The 18,814-nt window shown below is 49.7% G+C and overlaps 1 long non-coding RNA gene across 2 annotated transcripts in view; it reads left to right on the top strand.

Moving 5' to 3' along the window:
- LOC138300575 (uncharacterized) overlaps positions 1-17,739 on the top strand; it is a 51,101-nt gene extending 33,362 nt beyond the window's left edge. For both annotated transcript variants that reach the window (XR_011204961.1, XR_011204960.1), the window contains one exon: positions 17,511-17,739. This is a non-coding gene — a long non-coding RNA (uncharacterized lncRNA). The remainder of the gene's footprint in view (positions 1-17,510) is intronic.
- Positions 17,740-18,814: the final 1,075 nt, after the last annotated feature.

Genomic DNA, 18,814 nt, shown 5'->3' on the forward strand with positions numbered 1-18,814 from the left:
CGGCTCTCAGCCTCCCTAATGTTGGCGGACAAACATTCTCTTTAAGTCTCCTCTTTTGGGTAGATTACTTAATGGTCTTACCCATTTGTAAACCCCCCCCACTTTAGCACGCCTCAGTAAGACCTTAATGTTGTTCTTACTTAGCTGATATGTGCTTCCTTTGAGCCATTACACAGCTGTTCTGTGCGGCTCCTTTTTCTTAAAACTGCATTTCTGATGGATACAACTACCTGTGGATTCCTCACCTAATGAATTCTCCCCATGCGCAGCATTCAACGGAAACTTCTCTCTAGCTCTGCACGTCGGCGAGGACATCACAATTGCCCGGCTCCACGTGATGTCATCGTGGCAATAAGAGGTCCTCGCCGCCGTGCTGACGTCAGTTCACTTTTTTCCGTGCCTCCGATAACGGTTACTTTTCTGTTACCTGTATCATTAGCTCTTCGGAAGGTATACTTTGTGTATTTCCAGGATGTCGGCTCCGAAAAAGTCGGGGTTCAAGCCTTGCAGGTTGCATGTCTGTGATTGATCCGCACAACGATTGTCTTTGGTGCCTCAGTTCCGATCACGACTTCCAAGAATGCGGATCCTGCCAAAAGATGAATACGAAGGCATTGAAGGAACGCGAGGCAGCTTTTCTTGGCAAGGTCCAAGAAGGAGAGGAAGCGGCACCATCGGTCCTCTTCTGTTAAGTCATCCCATAAGAAGTGACGTCATTGTGACTCCCGACATCAGTCCAGAAGTCGGTCGAGGTCTCCATCGTCCTGGCACCAAAGGTCTTGGGAAGTGAGTCCGACTGTGTCCCCCTCAACCTGCGATGCCGCAAACGTCCCCGGCCCCGTCAGTCTTTGAAGTTGTGGATCCTCAGTCATCTGGCTTCGCCGGTGCATCCTGAACCTGAAGAGTCCAGCCCGGCTCCGGGTACGGATCTTGAGGCATTCCTTAATGCCATGTCCAGATTTTTCAAAATATGGCTCCGGGAGGTGGTGCGCCGGCTGGCCCCACTGGTCCCCTGGCTTTCAATCTCGTTCCAGCTCCATATAAACCGACGCCGTTTATACCATTTTGTTTGGCTGGAGATTCAAGTCAGGCCCCTCTGCCGACAGTGTAGCCCTCGACGTCGAGGGAGAGACCTTTGATGCTGGTGTTGGAGGTGATGGGGTCGGATGTCGGCATCGGATGCGGGTGCCTTCTCCATGGCGCTGATGGATCCATCTGCGGCGTCGGTGGATCCGGAGAACCTGTCATGACGCCTTCCCAGCGCCATTCACCGACGTTGCTCTGCTCCATGACTTAGACTTTTAGAGGAGAGGGAATCTCAGCAGCAATTCCTCGAAGAAGGGGAGATCACTGACCCCCAGGGTGATTTCCCTGGGTTGGCCACAGCAAGTGGTCTTGATACCTCTCAAATATGATCTGGCCTCCCCTGATGAATATACAGAGGAGGCAGCCTCTTACCAATCTTATTAGGAAGGCCGCAGCATTTCTGGATCTACCTTTACCGACGGCGCAGGTCAAGACCAACCTTTCGACTGAGGATTTGCATTCTGCTACAGCCGTGGTGGATCCTCTTTTACCATTTAATGAAGCCCTGATGGATCCGATCGAAGAGGTTTCGAAGAAGCCTGTTTTTTTCTTTGGCTGATAGTAGGTCGGTGGCCAGGCATTATAGATCTGCACCTGGGGAACCGGAGTTTTTATCCAAACACCCTTCACCAGAGAGCTTGGTGGTGCAAGCATCCTGCTCTTCGAGTGCGGCCCCTGGTTCGTTTCCGGGAGTACCCTCGGACCGGGAATCCAAATGGATGGACCAATCGGCCAGGAAGGTGTTTTTTCTTTTTGCAGCATGGCTCTAAAATTGCCAATGCAACATGTATTCTGGGCAGGTATATCCATGCCATAATGGATGCGACGAAGACTGTACTTCCGGACATGTGCCAGGACTTGTGTAGTCTTCTTTCGGACGCTCGGGTGGCGGCTACACAGGTTATTCAGACAGGGCTGGATACCACGGACTCTATTGCAAGAGCCATGGGGACTTCCGTTGCCTCCAGACAGCATGTGTGGTTACGCACTTCCGGATTTTCGACAGACGTCCAGTCTATGTTGCTGGATCTGCCCTTTGATGGGGCAAAACTGTTTGGTTCAAAAGCGGACTCTTCGCTAGAGCGCTTTAAAGAATGTAGGGCCACAGCTAGATCTTTGGGTCTGCAGGCTGCTGCTACCCCATTTCGATCTCTTAGACGGCTGCATGTTTTTGGAAGAGGTTCTTCCTTTCGTGGGAGATCGCAGCAGTCCTCCAGCCTCCCTTATCGCTCATACAGGGGGCGGGGTAGAGTCGGCACAAGAGGTGCCACCCAGCAGCAGCACCCTTCCTCTTCCGCTGGAGGGTTACCTCAAGGAAAGAAGCCCTAGTCCTCTCACCATTGTTTCTTCTACCTCTCCGGTAGGGGGGAGGCTTTCACTCTTTCTTCCCATATGGGAGTCCATAACAACAGACTTCATCAGTTTGGTGAGAAGAGGTTACGCCCTTCCCTTTCGGGAGATTCCGCCTCACTTCCCTCCCCGTCTTTCCTTTTTGTTCTGAAGATCATCTCTTGCTGTTACAACAGGAGGTTCTCTCCCTATTATTGAAAGGTGCAGTGGAGTTGGTTCCAGAGTAAGAAAGGGGTCAGGGGTGTTATTCCAGGTACTTCCTGATCCCCAAGAAGGATGGTCATCTGAGGCCTATTTTGGACCTGAGGATTTTGAATTGGTTCCTCAAACAGGAGAAATTAAAAATGCTGACTCTATCACAGGTGCTTTTGGTGTTGGACAAGGAGGATTGGATGGTGTTGGTCGGCTTGCAGGATGCTTATTTTCACATTCTCAAGTCGCACAGGAAGTATCTCCGGTTTGTGGTAGGATCGCAGCACTACCAGTTTGCGGTCCTTCCTTTTGGTCTTACTTCCGCACCACGGGTCTTCACGAAGGTGATTGCAGTTGTTGCAGCACACCTCAGGAGAAAGGGAGTAGCAGTATTCCCTTACCTGGACGATTGGTTGATCAAAGCTGAGTCTCCAGGGCTTGTGCTGCGTCATCTGCAGCTGACAACCCAGTTGTTGTTCAGTCTGGGTGTTTCAATAAATGTGCCCAAGTCTCACCTAGAGCCCTCTCAACGTCTCCTGTTCATAGGGGCAGTACTGGACACAACATTGAATCGAGCCTTTCCTCCGCCACAGCGGATACGGGACATTCAGGCGCTGGTTCCAATGTTTCAAGAAGGAGCAGTAGTTCCGGTCCTCAAGGTCCTTTGTTTACTCGGTCTGTTCGCTTCTTGCATTCTGTTGGTCACGCATGCACACTGGCATATGAGGGCTCTTCAGTGGTGCCTCCGCAAGCAGTGGCTTCAGCACAGAGGAGATCTCGGGGAATCGATAAGGGTCTCCAGAGACACTGCAGCGGATCTCCGATGGTGGGCTGTGGAAGGCAACCTTTCTCAAGAGAAGCCGTTCTCGCAGCCAACTCTGGTGGCCACGGTGATAACGGATGCCTCCACCGTAGGGTGGGGAGCTCATCTGGAGGATCTGGAGATCAAGGGTCGTTGGTCTCCAGTAGAGCCGAGGTTTCATATTAATCTGCTGGAACTGCGGGCGATTTGTTTGGCCCTCAAGTCCTTCCTCCCTTCCCTTTGCGGTCAGTCAATTCAGATTCTGATGGACAACACAACTGCGATTTGGTATATCAACAAACGGGGGTGTAGGGTCGTACCTTCTTTGCAGAGAGGCTCTGCGACTCTGGTCCCGGGTGCGGGACCATCAGCTTTGTGTAGTGGCAAACCATTTGGCCGGGGTCTAAAACGTACATGCGGACAAGCTCAGTCGCTTCTTCTCGGACAACCACGAGTGGTGTCTGCATCCGGATCTAGTTCTTTACATCTTTCGGATGGGGTTTTTTCCCTGAATAGACCTCTTTGCCACTCGAGAATGCGCACTGTCGGTCGTTATGCAGCCTCCAGTATCCGACGCAAGGAGCGTTGGGGGGGGCGCGTTTCAGATGTCCTGGTGCGACCAGTTGCTTTACGCATTTCCTCCCATACCCTTGATTCCTCGGGTTTTGAGGAAGATTCGGCAAGACCGGGCCCAAGTCATTCTGAAAGCTCTGGATTGGCCATGAAGGGTGTGGTATGCAGACCTTCTCCGACTCACTGTACCCGCCGCTCCGTCTCCCTCTCAGGATAGACCTCCTTTCGCAGGGGCAGGTTCGACACACCACCTCCAAAGCCTGCAGCTTCATGCCTGGCGCTCGAACGGGGCAACCGGAGTTCCTTTTCTCTCCCACCGAAGGTGGTGGACGTTCTTTTATCAGCCAGACGACACTCCACCAAGTTGGTCTATGCAAGTAGGTGGGCTAATTTTGTTCGTTGGTGTGGGGAGAAGAAAATGTATCCCTTAAGTGCCCATCTTTCTGATGTTTTGTTGTTCGCGTTGTCATTGGCTCAGCGTGGTTGTGCTTTGCCCACGGTTAAGGGCTATCTTTCGGCCCTTTCGACTTTTTTTATATCTTCCAGATCAGCCCTCCCTATTCAGATCTCCTTTGGTTGTTCGATTTTTGAGGGGGCTTACTAATAAATTTCCTCCCAGGCCTTTTATTATGCCGCAGTGGGACTTGAATTTGGTGTTGACTTACTTGCTGCCCATTAGGATATTTGTTTTTCAAAACGGTGGCCATCACTTCGGCTAGACGTGTTAGCAAACTGCAGGCTCTTTCTGCTCACCCGCCTTTCACCACTTTTTATAAGGATTAGGTGGTTTTGAGGACCAGGGTGGCTTTCCTCCCCAAGGTGGTGTCTCCATTTCACTTGGGACAATCAATAACTCTCTTGACGTTCTACCCTCCTCCGCATCCATCTAAGGAGGAGGAAAGACTCCGTCGTCTGGACCCTAAGAGGGCTCTCAGTTTTTATGTCGACAGGACGCGAGAGTTCGGTTGGATGAACAACTCTTTATTGGATACGTGAGGAAGGGGAAGGCCGTCCACAAGAGAGCGATCTCCAGGTGGGCCGTTCTTTGTATTAAAATATGTTACTCATTGGCAAAGAACGATCCTCCTGAGGGGATCAGGGCTCATTCCACCAGGGCCAAGTCAACCTCATCGGCTTTGGCCAGAGGTGTTCCGATGGTGGACATCTGCAAGACTGTGACTTGGTCTTCCCTCTACACCTTTGTGAAGCATTATTGTTTGGATGCAGAGGTGCAAATGGATGGCAATTTTGCGCAGTCGGTGCTGCAGGATTTCCTAGTTTGACCAGACGGACACCCTCCGAGGTGGTACTGCTTTGGGACTCTATTCATTAGGTGAGGAATCCAAAGGTAGTTGTATCCATCAGAAGAGCAAGTTACTTACCTTCGGTAACGCTTTTTCTGGTGGATATATTAGCTACCTGTGGATTCCTCACGGTCCCTCCCGCCTCCCCGTTGTCTGTCTGGTCATACCAGGATCGGCTTGGGTGTGCACTTCAGTTTCAATGTTTCTACATATGTATATATGTTTATAGTTCACATTCAAGTTATTTTCAAGTTTGCAAACCATTCATGTTGGTATGTGCCCTTATTTAAAGAACTGTGCAAAAGTTTTTAGATGAAGATTCTCTATAAAGTTTATTCTTGTTAATCTTAAAGGGTGTAGATTGTCGATGTTCTTTATATGTTTCAAAGGCACCTAAAACATTGCATGAACTGACGTCAGCACGACGGCGAGGACCTCTTATTGCCACGATAACGTCAAGCGGAGCCGCGTGGAGTCGGGCAATTGTGATGTCCTCGCCTGACGTGCAGAGCTAGAGAGAGAAGTTTCCGTCTAATGCTGCGCATGGGGAGAATTCATTAGGTGTGGAATCCACAGTCAGCTAATGTATCCACCAGAAAAAGCATTACCAAAGGTAAGTAACTTGCTCTTCTGGTTGCCGTGATCTGTGCTCGCTGGGTGAGTGAGCTTCAGGCTCTTTCTTCTAAACCCCCGTTGTTGTCTGTTTTTCCTGACAAGGTGGGGCTCCATACGAGGGCCTCATTCCTTCACAAAGTGGTCACGCCCATTCATGAAGCCCAATCCATCACTTACCCTTTTTATTCACTCCCACATTCTTCTCACGAAGAGGAGAGACTCCACCGTCTGGATGCAAAAAGAGCCTAGGCAAATACTACCTCAATCTTACCAAAGATTTTGGGTTGGATGATGAACTCTTTTTTTGGGGGGGGGGGTACGAAGAAAGGGAAGGCGGTGCAGAAGTGTAACATCTCACGATGGGTGCTTCTTAGCATCAAAAAGTGCTACGCTTTGGCTAAGATTTTTTTAAAAAAAAAATACGTATTTATTTTTATTTATATTTTTGCCAACTTTATAGGGATTCGAGAGGTACCCATACATTGTGGGTTCCCCTGGAGGAGAACAAGAATTTATCCCAGACGACTCGGAGAGGCATCGGTCGACTGCACCATCGGCTTCAGTGGGGCCTATTCACCCAAGGTCTGATTCGGAACCTTTTTCCTATGGGGAGGAATTGGATGGATCCCTGGACCATTATGAATACCAGGATGACCATGCTGTGGACTGGGAACAGGATTTGGGCGAAGCCAGTGGTCTGGATACTTCTCCTGACGCTGGCATGCTGTCTCCTCCTACTGTGGCTACGGCGGAGGAAGCAACTTACAGTATGGTGGTCAGTAGGGCAGCTGAGGTCCTCAGCCTTGAGCTACCTACTGTGGAAGTCAGGTCTAATCTCCTGACTGAGGTGCTTCAGCCTGGGGCTTCTACTTCAGAACCCCTTCTCTCATTCAATGAGGCCCTCACAGATGTCCTTTTGGGTACATGGTCCAAACCCAACACAGGGGCTCCTGTGAACAGGACTATTGCTAGCCGCCATTGGCCTGCACCGACCGACCCAAAATTCCTGTCCCAACACCCCACTCCTGAGAGTCGTGTTATCCAGGCGCATTCCCTTCCGTACCCCCAGGATAGTGAATCCAAAAGGCTGGAACAATTTGCAAAGAAGTTTTCTTCCTGCAGCCTCGCACTGCGGTCTGTGAACACTGCATGTTTTTTGTGACGTTATACCCACTCCCTGTGGGTTACAGTTGCGCAAGTCCTGCCGCAGATACCGGAGGAGGCCCGTGCTATCGTCTCCCAAGCAGTGAAAGATGGGAGAGATGCAGAAAAGTTCACTATCCTTTGTGGGCGGGATACGAGAGACTTTCTGGGCAGATCGGTTGCAACAACAGTGGTCTTACTGTGCCATGCCTGGTTACGCACTTGTGGCTTCTTGGGGGATGTCAAACAGTCACTCATGGACATGCCCTTTGATGGCACCCGTCTCTTTGGAGACAAAGCAGACTCTGCCTTGGAGAGATTCAATGATTCCCAGTCTACGGCTCGGACCCTTGGTCTTTCCTCCGCCACTCGTCCACCGCATTCAGCTTTTCATCCATTTTGTGGAACACGGAAGGGGCACCCTGTCATGTCCTCAACCCAGCCATCGTGCCACGCACGCTGGGCAGCCTATGCATGGCCGAGGTCACGGAATTCCACATGGATGTGAGACAGGGAACCATAGGTCTGTCCATTCCACCTCTGCCCCCCCCCTTTCCCCCTGCAGTCTCCAAACCCTCCTAGTCCGTCCCGTCACTCCTACCCAGTTAGGGGCAGGATCCGCCATCACCTGCCCCACTGGGAACTTATCACCACTGATGGGTGGGTTTTGCAGATCATTCGGAAGGGCTACTCCTCCCCACCCTCCTTTGGAATCTGCAGCACCACACATGCCACCATCCTTCCATCATCTTCCGGAGGATCATTTTGTGCTTCTCCACCAGGAAGTCATGGCTCTCTTGGCCAAGGGAGCTATAGAAAGAGTCCCTGTGCCAGAAGTGGGTTGTGGTTGTTATTCCTGCTACTTTCTTATACCAACGAAGGACAAGGGCTTACATCCAATCCTAGACTTTCGGGTCCTTAACTACTTCCTCAAGAAGGAGAAATTAAAAATGGTCACCCTGGCTCATGTTCTTTCTGCCTTAGACCCATGAGACTGGATGGTAGCGTTGGACTTGCAGGACGCTTATTTTCACATCCCCATCCTGCCTGCCCACAGACGTTACCTACGATTCATGGTAGGTCACGAGCACTTTCAGTTTACCATGCTCCTTTTCGGCCTTACCAGCGCCCCTCTGGTGTTCACAAAAATGATGGCGGTGGTTGCAGCTCATCTGTGCAGGTTAGGGGTCTCAGTTTTCCCCTACCTCAATGACTGGCTGTTGAAGGCGCCTTCTCACCAGACAGTCGTCTCTCACCTTCAGACTATGGCGAACCTCCTGCACAAGCTGGGGTTCACTATAAACGTGCCGAAGTCACACCTGACTTCCTCTCAGACGCTCACTTTCATTGGAGCTGTTGTGGATACAGTGCAATTTCTCGCTTATTCTCCAGACAAGCGAGTCCAAGACCTTCAGGCTATGATTCAGATCTTTCTTTCAGCCTCGTTCTTGGGTTTCGGTGAGTGTGAGCCTGCTGGGCCTCATGGCCTCCTGTCTCCTGCTAGTACACATGCCAGATGGCATATGCGCACTCTGCAGTGGGACCTAAAGTTCCAGTGGGCGCAGCATCAGGGAAATCGCTCAGACATGGTCCAGATCTCGGAGGGGACTGCGAAAGACCTGCAGTGGTGGCTTTAGAATCCAAATTGTCAACAGCAGATCCCTCTCCATTCCCCAACCAGATCTCTCTATAGTGACAGATGTGTCACTTGTGGGTTGGTGTGGACACATGGGAGAAGCAGAGATCAGAGGCCTCTGGTTTCCGGCGGAGTCGGGCTCCACATAAAAATGCTGGAGCTCCGGGCTCCGGACAATCAGGCTTAGGTCAAAAACATTCCTTCCCTCTCTCAAAGGGAAAGTGGTGCAGGTGTTCACAGACAACACTACCGCCATGTGGTACTCCAACAGACAAAGCGGGGTAGGGTCCTGGACCCTTTGTCAGGAAGCACTACGCCTCTGGACATGGCTGGAATATCAGGGCATTACGCTGATGGTTGAACATCTGGCAGGCTCTCAACGCCAGAGCAGACAAACTCAGCCGCTGACGCACAGTCGATCACGAATGGCGTCTCTATCTGGAGGTGACGCAAGGTCTCAAGTGGGGAGAGCCTTGGTTAGATCTGTTTGCCTCCGCAGAGAACACGCAATGTCAGCTGTTTTGCACGTTGGAATTTTCGAAGACGGCACTCGCTCGGAGACGCTTTTCATCTCGAGTGGAGCTCCAGCCTCCTGTACACCTTCCCGTCTAGCCCTCTTCTACCCAGAGTTCTCAAGAAAATCAAGTACGACCGGGCCCAAGTTATCTTGGTGGCTCCGGACTGGGCTTGAAGAGTGTGGTATCCAGAGCTATTGAGCATGTCCATCCATCCTCCACTCAGACTGCCTCTTTGGGCGAATCTTCTGTCACAGCAGCAGGGGACGGTTCTCCATCGGCACCTGTCCAACCTCCACCTTCATGCGTGGAGATTGAGCTGCAACAGTTGAATGCATTTGCCCTTCCACCCAAAGTCTGCAATGTTTCTTGGCATCCATCGACTAAAACTGTATATGCCTGTCGTTGGAATAAATCTTGTGGCATGGTGTACCAACAAATCTGTTGATCACATTTGTGCCCCTCTGTCAGAGGTTCTTCTGTTCATTATTTAGCCCAGCAGGGCTCTGCTTTGGGCACCCTTAAAGGTTACCTGATCAGCCCTCACTCTTTAAATCTCCTATTGTCAGTAGGTTCTTAAAAGGGCTCACCCACTTATTATCTCCCACTCCATTCATTATGCCTCAGTGGGATCTTAATCTTGTACTTACTTATTTAATGTGTACCCCCTTTGAGCCAATGCATAATTGTCCCTTGCGGATCCTCGCATTCAAACTGTCTTTCTTTGTCGCTATCACCTCTGCTTGCAGGGTGAGTGAGCTCCAGGTGCTTTCTTCAATGCCTCCAAACTTGTCTGTACACCCTGACAAAGTGGTGTTACGCATTAGAGCTTCATTCCTTCCTAAGGTATTTACACCATTTTATGTAGGCCAGTCCATCACTTTGCCTACCTTCTACACACTCCCACACCCTTCCCATGAGAAGGGGAGAGACTCCACTGTCTGGACCCAAAAAGAGTGTTGGTGTTCTACCTCCATTGTACTAAAGATTTCCAGGTGGACAATCAACTCTTTGGCTATGTGGGTGCTAAGAAAGGGAAGGCAGTGCAAAAGCATATCATCTCTCAATGGGTGCTTCTTTGCATCAAAATGTGCTACACTTTGGCTAAAAAGCAACCTCCTGAAGGCTTGCGTGCTCATTCCAACAGAGAAATTGCGGCTTCCACTGCGTTAGCACGCGGAGTTCCTGTCCTGGATATCTGTCGGGCAGCTACATGGGCATCCCTGCACACGTTTGATAAGCATTACTGCCTGGATAGTCAGGTCCGTCGAGGCGGCTACTTTGGTCGTTCAGTCCTGCAAGACTTTCTAGTATGATCTTTGTTCGCAGCCCACCACATAGGATGGCATTGCTTGGGTATCAATTCTAAGGTAAGGAACCTGCAACTAGAAGTCTCTATCAGATGTACAGGTTAGTTACCTTCGGTATTTGAAATATCTGGTGGGAGACACATTATAGTTGCAGCTTCCTTACCGCCCACCCATCCTCCCCGCTTTGCGAAATTATTTCTGGGGACAGGTGTTCCACCCTTTCAGGTCCTTGGCTCTGTCGCACCAATCTCAGTGTTCTTAGCGGCTCTGCGCTCTGGCGTGGAAAGTCGTTAAAAGAAACTGACATCACTGCTCGAGGGCGGCGTCAATGTACTACTCCAGACGTCAACAAGGCATCAGTCGATGCCTGCGGAGTCGAACGCCACCTACAGATGCCCAAGGGTATTGCTCGAAGAAAAATCTCCAGATACAGTCTAACGCCTGGGGGGAAATTCTAAGGTAAGGAATCTGCAACTAGAATATGTCTCTACCAGATATTTCATTACCGAAGGTAAGTAATTTGTACTTTAGGCCATTTGGGAGCTTGCATAAGGGGTCGCACCCCTTATCAGTATAAAGGTTTAAAAAAAAAAACAACAAAAAAAACATGGTTTCTAGTGGCTTCTGCACCCCACCCCCTGCCAAAAGGGGCAGATCGGCCTAATTAATAAAGGCTAATCTGCCCCCTGGGGGGGCAGAAATGATCTTTTAAAAAAATTGCTTGAGGGGGGGAACAAGCCTTGCCTAAGGGGTCACTCCTGTTCTCAATATAAATAAAAGCATCCCTGGTGCCTAATGGCTTCTGCCCTCCCTGGGGGCAGATCAGCCTATTTCTGATGGATACAACTACCTGTGGATTCCTCACCTAATTAATACTCCCATTGCGCCAGCGTTCGACGGAAATCTTCTTCCTAGCTTCTGCACGTCGACGAGGACGTCGCAGTTGCCCACGCGACGCCGTCTGACGTCATACAGGCAATAAGAGGTCCTCGCCGACGTCAGTTCACTTTTTTCCGTGCCATTCGAAACGGTTATCTTCGAGGGAGCTACTGTTGCTGTTCAACAGTTACAGTGTGTTTTTTGGATCTATTTTTTTCTTTGAGATTACAATGTCGCAAAGAAAGTCAGGATTCAAGCCCTGCCATGAGTGTGGGGGCAAAATGTCGGTAACTAACTAAGACTGTTTGTGGTGTCTTAGTTCCGATCATGATGTTGACAAGTGCGATTCTTGTCAACATATGAATCCTAAGGCCCTGAAAGAGCGCGAGGCTAAGCTTTTTCTGGCGAAGTCGAAAAGGAAGGAAAAGAGACCTCATCGAAAATCCTCGTCACCGAAGTCTCTTAGGCGTCATCGGGACTCCCGGCGTCATCGAGAATCGCGGCGCCGGTCGAGTAAAGAGAGGTCGAGGTCACTATCAACTCGACGTCGGAAGACTTGGGAGGTCAGTCCCACGATCACTCCCCATCCGTCGACGCCGTTGCCTTCTCCAGCCTCACCGACTTCGCCCGGGTCATCGGGCCAACCACTTTCAGTGTTTGAGGTTCCGCAGCCTCAAATATTTTCTCCGTCGTTGCAGACGTCGACGTCGAGGTCAGTGTCGCCTTCGAACCAGGCACCCCAGTACCCAGCTTTCCCGGCCCCTGGAGCTGATTGTACCGCATTTTTAAATGCGATGTTTTCCATCTTCCAGCAGATGGCTCCAGGTGGTGGACCGGCTGGTCCTTCGGGCCCTTTGGCCTTCAACATGGGTGCTCTGGCTCCGCTTATACCGGCACCCTTTATGCCCTTTCTCCCCCTGGGGAACGTGGGCTCGGCGCCGGTATCGGCTCCGGTGGCTCCTGAGACTTCGGCTCCGGCAGCTTCGATGTTTCAACCAGTGGCGCCGTCTAGACCTCCTGCAACTCCGAAGCAGTCTTCTCTCCATGCGACTCCTCGATCGGCGTCGTTCTTCATCATCCGCTGAAGCCATGTTGACGCCGAGGATAGAGGAGAGGCTGCACTCGAGGAGGCTTGCTCTCCGCCTCCTTGAAGAGCAGGAGTACCAGAGACAAAACATGGAGGAAGGAGAGATTGAGGACTCTCATGAGGGTCTCCATGGGCTGGACACTGCTAGTGGCCTAGATACTTCCCCCGAGTGGGACTTGTCATCTCCTGGGGAGTATACAGAAGAGGCGGCCACTTTCCATTCTGTTATCAGGAAGGCAGCTAGCTTCTTGGATCTTCCTTTGCCGGTAACTGAAGCCAAGCAGAATTTGTTGACAGAGGTGTTGCACCCGGCCTCTACATCGGCAGAACCACTTTTGCCATTCAATGAGGCTTTGCTGGACCCTGTTTTGGAAGTCTGGAAGAAGCCGGGGTCTTTATCAGCTGTCAATAGATCTGTGGCTAGGAGGTATTGGGCTGCACCGGCTGACCCTGGTTTTCTTACCAGACATCCAACACCTGAAAGCTTGGTGGTCCAGGCTTCCTGCTCGGCAGGGTCTGCTCCTGGCTCTTTTCCATCTGTGCCCTCAGATAGAGACTCCAAGAAGATGGACATGGCATCCAAAAAGGTGTTCTCTTCGTGTAGCATGGCATTGAAGTCCACCACTGCTACATGTATTTTAGGAAGGTACATTTATGCCCTGATGGACGAGATTGCATCAACGCATACGGAGGTCCCTCAGGGGCTGTTAAATCTAGTATTGGACGCTCAGGCAGCTGCAACTCTGGTTATCCAATCTGGGTTGGATACAACTGACTCCATTGCTAGGGCAATGGGCACTGCTGTAGTTACGAGGAGGCAGGCTTGGCTTCGTAACTCATGATTTTCCTCTGATGTGCAGTCGACCCTACTGGACCTTCCTTTTGATGGGGACAAGCTCTTTGGTGCCAAGGCAGATTCGGCCTTAGAGAGGTTCAAGGAGAGCAAGGCCACGGCCAAGTCGCTGGGCTTGCAAGACACTTCTTCTGCCTCCTCCAGATTTTTTAGGAGGTTTCGAGGATTTGGTCGTGGCTCCTCCTTTCGAGGGAAGTTCCAGCAGCCTACCTCTGCTCTCTCCTATAGATCTTTTAGAGGGAGGGGTAGGGTCCGTACCAGGGGAGCCTCTCAGCAGCACTCTGCCTTTTCCTCTTCCTCTGGAGGGGTGCAGCAGGTGAAGCAGCCTTAGGCTTTCACCAATTCCCACTCACTCCACTCTTGTAGGGGGGAGGTTACTGAATTTTCTCCACAAGTGGGAGGTCATAACTTCAGACTCCTGGGTTACCAGCATTGTGAGAAAATGCTACACCCTTCCCTTTTGGGAGTTTCCGCCCCCCATCCCGCCCGCCCATCTTATTGTTCATAAGAACACCTCCTGTTGTTGGAACAGGAGGTTCAAGTCCTCCTTTCAAAGGAATCGGTGGAGTTGGTCCCAGAGCAGGAAAGGGGTCAAGGTTGTTATTCAAGGTACTTCCTGATTCCCAAGGAGGATGGTCGGTTGAGACCAATCCTGGACCTAAGGATCTTGAATTGGTTCCTCAAACAGGAAAAGTTCAAGATGCTGACCCTAGCTCAGGTGCTTTTGGCGTTGAACAATGGAGATTGGATGGTGTCTGTCGACTTGCAGGATGCTTACTTGCATATCCCGATACTCAGGTTGCACAGGAAGTATCTCCGTTTTGTGGTGGGGTCGCAGCACTATCAGTTTGCGGTCCTCCCGTTTGGTCTTACTTCAGCACCTCGAGTCTTCACGAAGGTGATGTCGGTGGTTGCCGCAGAGCTCAGAAGGAATGGGATAGCAGTATTTCCTTATCTAGACGACTGGTTGATCAAAGCCAGGTCTCCGGAGCTCGTGTTGCATCACCTGCAGTCGACAACCCAGTTGTTGTTCGACCTGGGCTTTTGGGTGAACATGCCCAAATCTCACCTAGAGCCCTCTCAGCGCCTCCTGTTCATAGGGGCAGTACTGGATACAACATTGAACCGAGCCTTTCCTCCGCCTCAGCGGATTCAGGACATTCAGGCGTTGATTCCAATGTTTAAAAGTGGAGCAGTCATTCCAGTCCTCAAGGTCCTACGTCTGCTCGGTCTGTTTGCTTCTTGCATACTGTTGGTCATGCATGCTCGCTGGCACATGAGGGCTCTTCAGTGGTGCCTCCGAAGGCAGTGGTCTCAACACAAAGGGGATCTCGAAGGCTCGGTGAGAATCTCCAGAGATGCTGCCATGGATTTGAAATGGTGGATTGCGGACGGCAATCTTTCCAGAGGAAGGCCGTTGTCGCAAGCTACGCCTGTGGCCACAGTAATAACGGATGCTTCCACTCTAGGGTGGGGAGCTCATCTGTGGGACGTGGAGATCAAGGGACTTTGGTCTCCAGTAGAACAGGTGTTTCATATAAATCTGTTGGAGTTACGGGCTGTACGTCTGGCTCTCAAGGCCTTCCTCCCATCCCTTCGTGGTCAGTCGGTTCAGGTCCTGACGGACAACACTACTGCGATGTGGTATATAAACAAACAGGGAGGGGTAGGGTCGTACCTTCTCTGCAGAGAAGCTCTACGGCTATGGTCCTGGGCAAAGGACCATCAGATTTGCTTGGTAGCAAATAATCTGGCCGGAGTCTTGAACGTACGTGCGGACAATCTCAGTCGCCATTTCTCGGCCGATCACGAGTGGCGTCTCCATCCAGATCAAGTCCGGTTAATCTTCCAGATGTTGGGGTTTCCTCGGATAGATCTGTTTGCCACCCGGGAGAACTCACACTGCCCGTTATTCTGCAGCCTCCAGTATCCGGTACAAGGAGCTTTGGGGGATGCGTTTCAGATGACCTGGTGCGACCAGTTGCTTTACGCGTTTCCCCCCCCATACCCTTGATTCCTTGTGTGTTGAGTAAAATTCGCCAAGACCGGGCTCAAGTCATCTTAATTGCTCCGGATTGGCCAAGGAGGGTGTGGTACTCGGACCTTCTCCAACTCTCACTGTGCCCTCCGCTCCGTCTCCCTCTCAGGGCAGACCTCCTCTCGCAGTCGCAGGGGCAGGTTTTACACCCCCACGTCCAGAACCTGCACCTTCATGCCTGGAGATTGAACGGGGCAACCTGAGTTCTTTCTCTCTCCTGCCTGATGTAGTGGATGTTATCTCATCGGCCAGGCGACACTCCACTAAATCTATCTACGCTAATAGGTGGTCTAAATTTGTGGTTTGGTGTGGAGAGAGGCAGATTGATCCCTTACGTGCTCATTTGTCAGATGTTTTATCTTTTGCTTTGTCTTTAGCACAGAGGGGTTGTGCAAGGGTTACTTGTCTCCCTTGTCAGCCTTTCTTTGTCTTCCAGACCAGCCTTCTTTATTTAAATCCCCAATAGTACTTAGATTCTTGAAGGGCCTTATGAATAAAATCCCTCCAACTCCTTTCGTTATGCCTCAATGGGATTTGACCTTGGTTCTAACTTTCCTTATGGGGGTCCCCTTTTGAGCCTATGCATTCTTGCCCCATAAAATTATTGGTTCTTAAAACGGTTTTCCTGGTTGCAATTACCTCTGCAAGGAGAGTGAGTGCGTTGCAGGCTCTATCGGTAAAACCCCCTTATACATCTTTTTATGGGGATAAGGTGGTGTTGAGGACGAAGGCTGCTTTCCTTCCGAAGGTTGTTTCACCCTTTCATTTGGCCCAGACAATTACTCTATCCACGTTTTATCCTCCGCCTCATCCGTCAAAGGAAGAAGAGAGACTACACCGCTTGGACCCAAAGAGGGCGCTAAGCTTTTATATAGACAGGACAAAGGATTTCAGGCTGGAGGATCAGCTTTTCATCGGATACGTGGGATAGAGGAGAGGAAAGGCAGTCCACAAGAGAACACTCGCCAGGTGGGTTGCTCTTTGCATTAAAATGTGTTGCTCTTTAGCAAAGAAGGATCCTCCTGATGGTATAAGAGCTCATTCCACCAGAGCTAAGTCGGCCTCTTCGGCCTTGGCTAGGGGTGTTCCTGTGGTCGACATCTGCAAGGCCGCAACTTGGTCATCCCTTCATACTTTTGCGAAGCATTACTGCTTGGACTCTGAGGTCAGAAGGGATGGCCATTTTGCACGGTCAGTGCTGCAGGATTTCTTGGTTTGACCATTCAGGCACCCACCACAGAGTGCGGTACTGCTTTGGGTCTCTATTCATTAGGTGAGGAATCCACAGGTAGTTGTATCCATCAGAAGAACGAGTTACTTACCTTCGGTAGCGACTTTTCTGGTGGATACATTAGCTACCTGTGGATTCCTCACGGTCCCACCCGCCTCCCCGTTGCCTGTTTGGTCTAAACAAGTAATTCTTGAGTGTGCTCCTCTTGGTTTTGAGGATTTGTATATATTATGTATATATGTTTATATCTATATATATATATATGTATATATATATATATATATAGTTCATTTATTTACTTGTTTAAAAAAAACAAATGGTAGGTTGAATTCTCAGAATGATGTGCTTGGAATATCATTAAATATTACTATTGTTCTTTCATCTCAATGGCCTAATATTCTCAGGCACGTAAAAAATGTTGGTACTGATGTCGGCGAGGACCTCTTATTGCCTGTATGACGTCAGACGGCATCGCATGGGCAACTGTGACGTCCTCGTCGACGTGCAGAACCTAGGAAGAAGATTTCCGTCGAATCCTGGCGCAATGGGAGTATTCATTAGGTGAGGAATACACAGGAAGCTAATGTATCCACCAGAAAAGTCTCTACCGAAGGTAAGTAACCCGTTCTTTAATAGCATTATGTCCATGGCAGTGAAGGGGTTAAGGACATGAAGACAACACCCGCTTTAGCAAGAGGTTTCTGTTGACCCAGTGACAAAGTTGATGCATGATACATTTGGGACTTTCCTATGGTAGTAGTATGACTATTTTGCCATTATCATGCTTTTGAATACTGTATTTGAGATTTAAGGTGACATTGCTATTTGCGTGCCCTCCACTTGAACGTCATATTGGTTCTGCATGGAATAGTTACAAGGTGTATTTTCTCTTCTAGGGAATGACGGCTCCAAACGGGAATGAACAAGAAGGAACTGACCATTTTTATCTCACGAAGAAAGAGGGGACATAAACATGGACTATGTTATGAATTTAGAGTTTGATAGGTTATGTGGAATACCCCTTCCCTAAGATTTCTGTGAAATAAAGGTTTTTTTTCTAATTGTAAAGGCTGCTGATTAATAAAATGGACAAAGGAAATGCATAATCCATGGCTCCGGTCTTGAGATTGAATCATAGTTCATAATTTCAATAATTATCAAAAGTAAATGTGCTTTGCTAATGTGTCCCTCATTAGTGCTGACCTACCATTAGTATTTTTTAGTGAAAGCTAACTACCCAACTGCATCTCCAATAACTTTTTTTTAACCAGTTTTAAATTGCATTTTCAATATCACAATCTTGAATAAATTACATCTATGAAAGTTACATTATCATTAGTAAAATCCGCAATCCAGCTACATCGTCATTAATAAAATAGTTTCACATCAGTATCAGCAGGAGCCCTTGGTTCAGTCCTTAAACAGCAACATTGGTAAAAACAAGTCATGTGTCGATGTTAACTCACATTCTGCCATTACCATAAGTGCTATTCAATCTTGCTATCTCAAGCAGGTACTGCAAACATTGAAAATCAACAGTGACATCCATGAAGCTATAATGGCCACTAGGAAGCTATTCGGGGACATCAAAAGGTGTAACAGAAGGGTGTTGTCACTCACCCATGGACAGGCTGGAAGGGGTTATGATGGAGGTGTGGGAATGTGGATAAAAGGGGATGGGGGGGGGTTATGTCCCCGCCAGGGTAGGTTTAAGTACGGGCCACCAACTCTTGAATGTGTGCAAGTCAAGTAATAGTGCTTCCCATTCCACATTTCTGGGGTATTTGCGTAGTCCTCATATTTCTTGCCTCCTGAGCTCCTCTCCCTGTCCCCACTTCAGTATTGCCGCACACCAGTGGGCTTTATCTAACAATACCTGGGCTTTCCAGTGCATGGCAATTAGTCTGCATGCTATCAGCAATGTTTGGTTTATAAACCGGTTCGCAGCTTTATCTGTTTTTGAGCACCTGAACAATCCCAACAGTGCAACTTCCATTGTGAACACATCCAGTCACCTCTCAGCAAGTTGGACACTGACACCCATAAGGTTACAGACTGAGCAACTCCAGAATACGTGCATCGTGTCAGCACCTGCATGTTGGCATCTCGGGCAAACAGAGGAGGACCCAAACATTTAGGACAGAGTTGCAGGAGTGAGGTAAGCTACATGAAATATATTATGCAGGATCTACTGAACTTG

Source organism: Pleurodeles waltl, chromosome 6 (genome assembly GCF_031143425.1).
Source record: "Pleurodeles waltl isolate 20211129_DDA chromosome 6, aPleWal1.hap1.20221129, whole genome shotgun sequence".
Lineage (NCBI taxonomy): Eukaryota > Metazoa > Chordata > Amphibia > Caudata > Salamandridae > Pleurodeles > Pleurodeles waltl.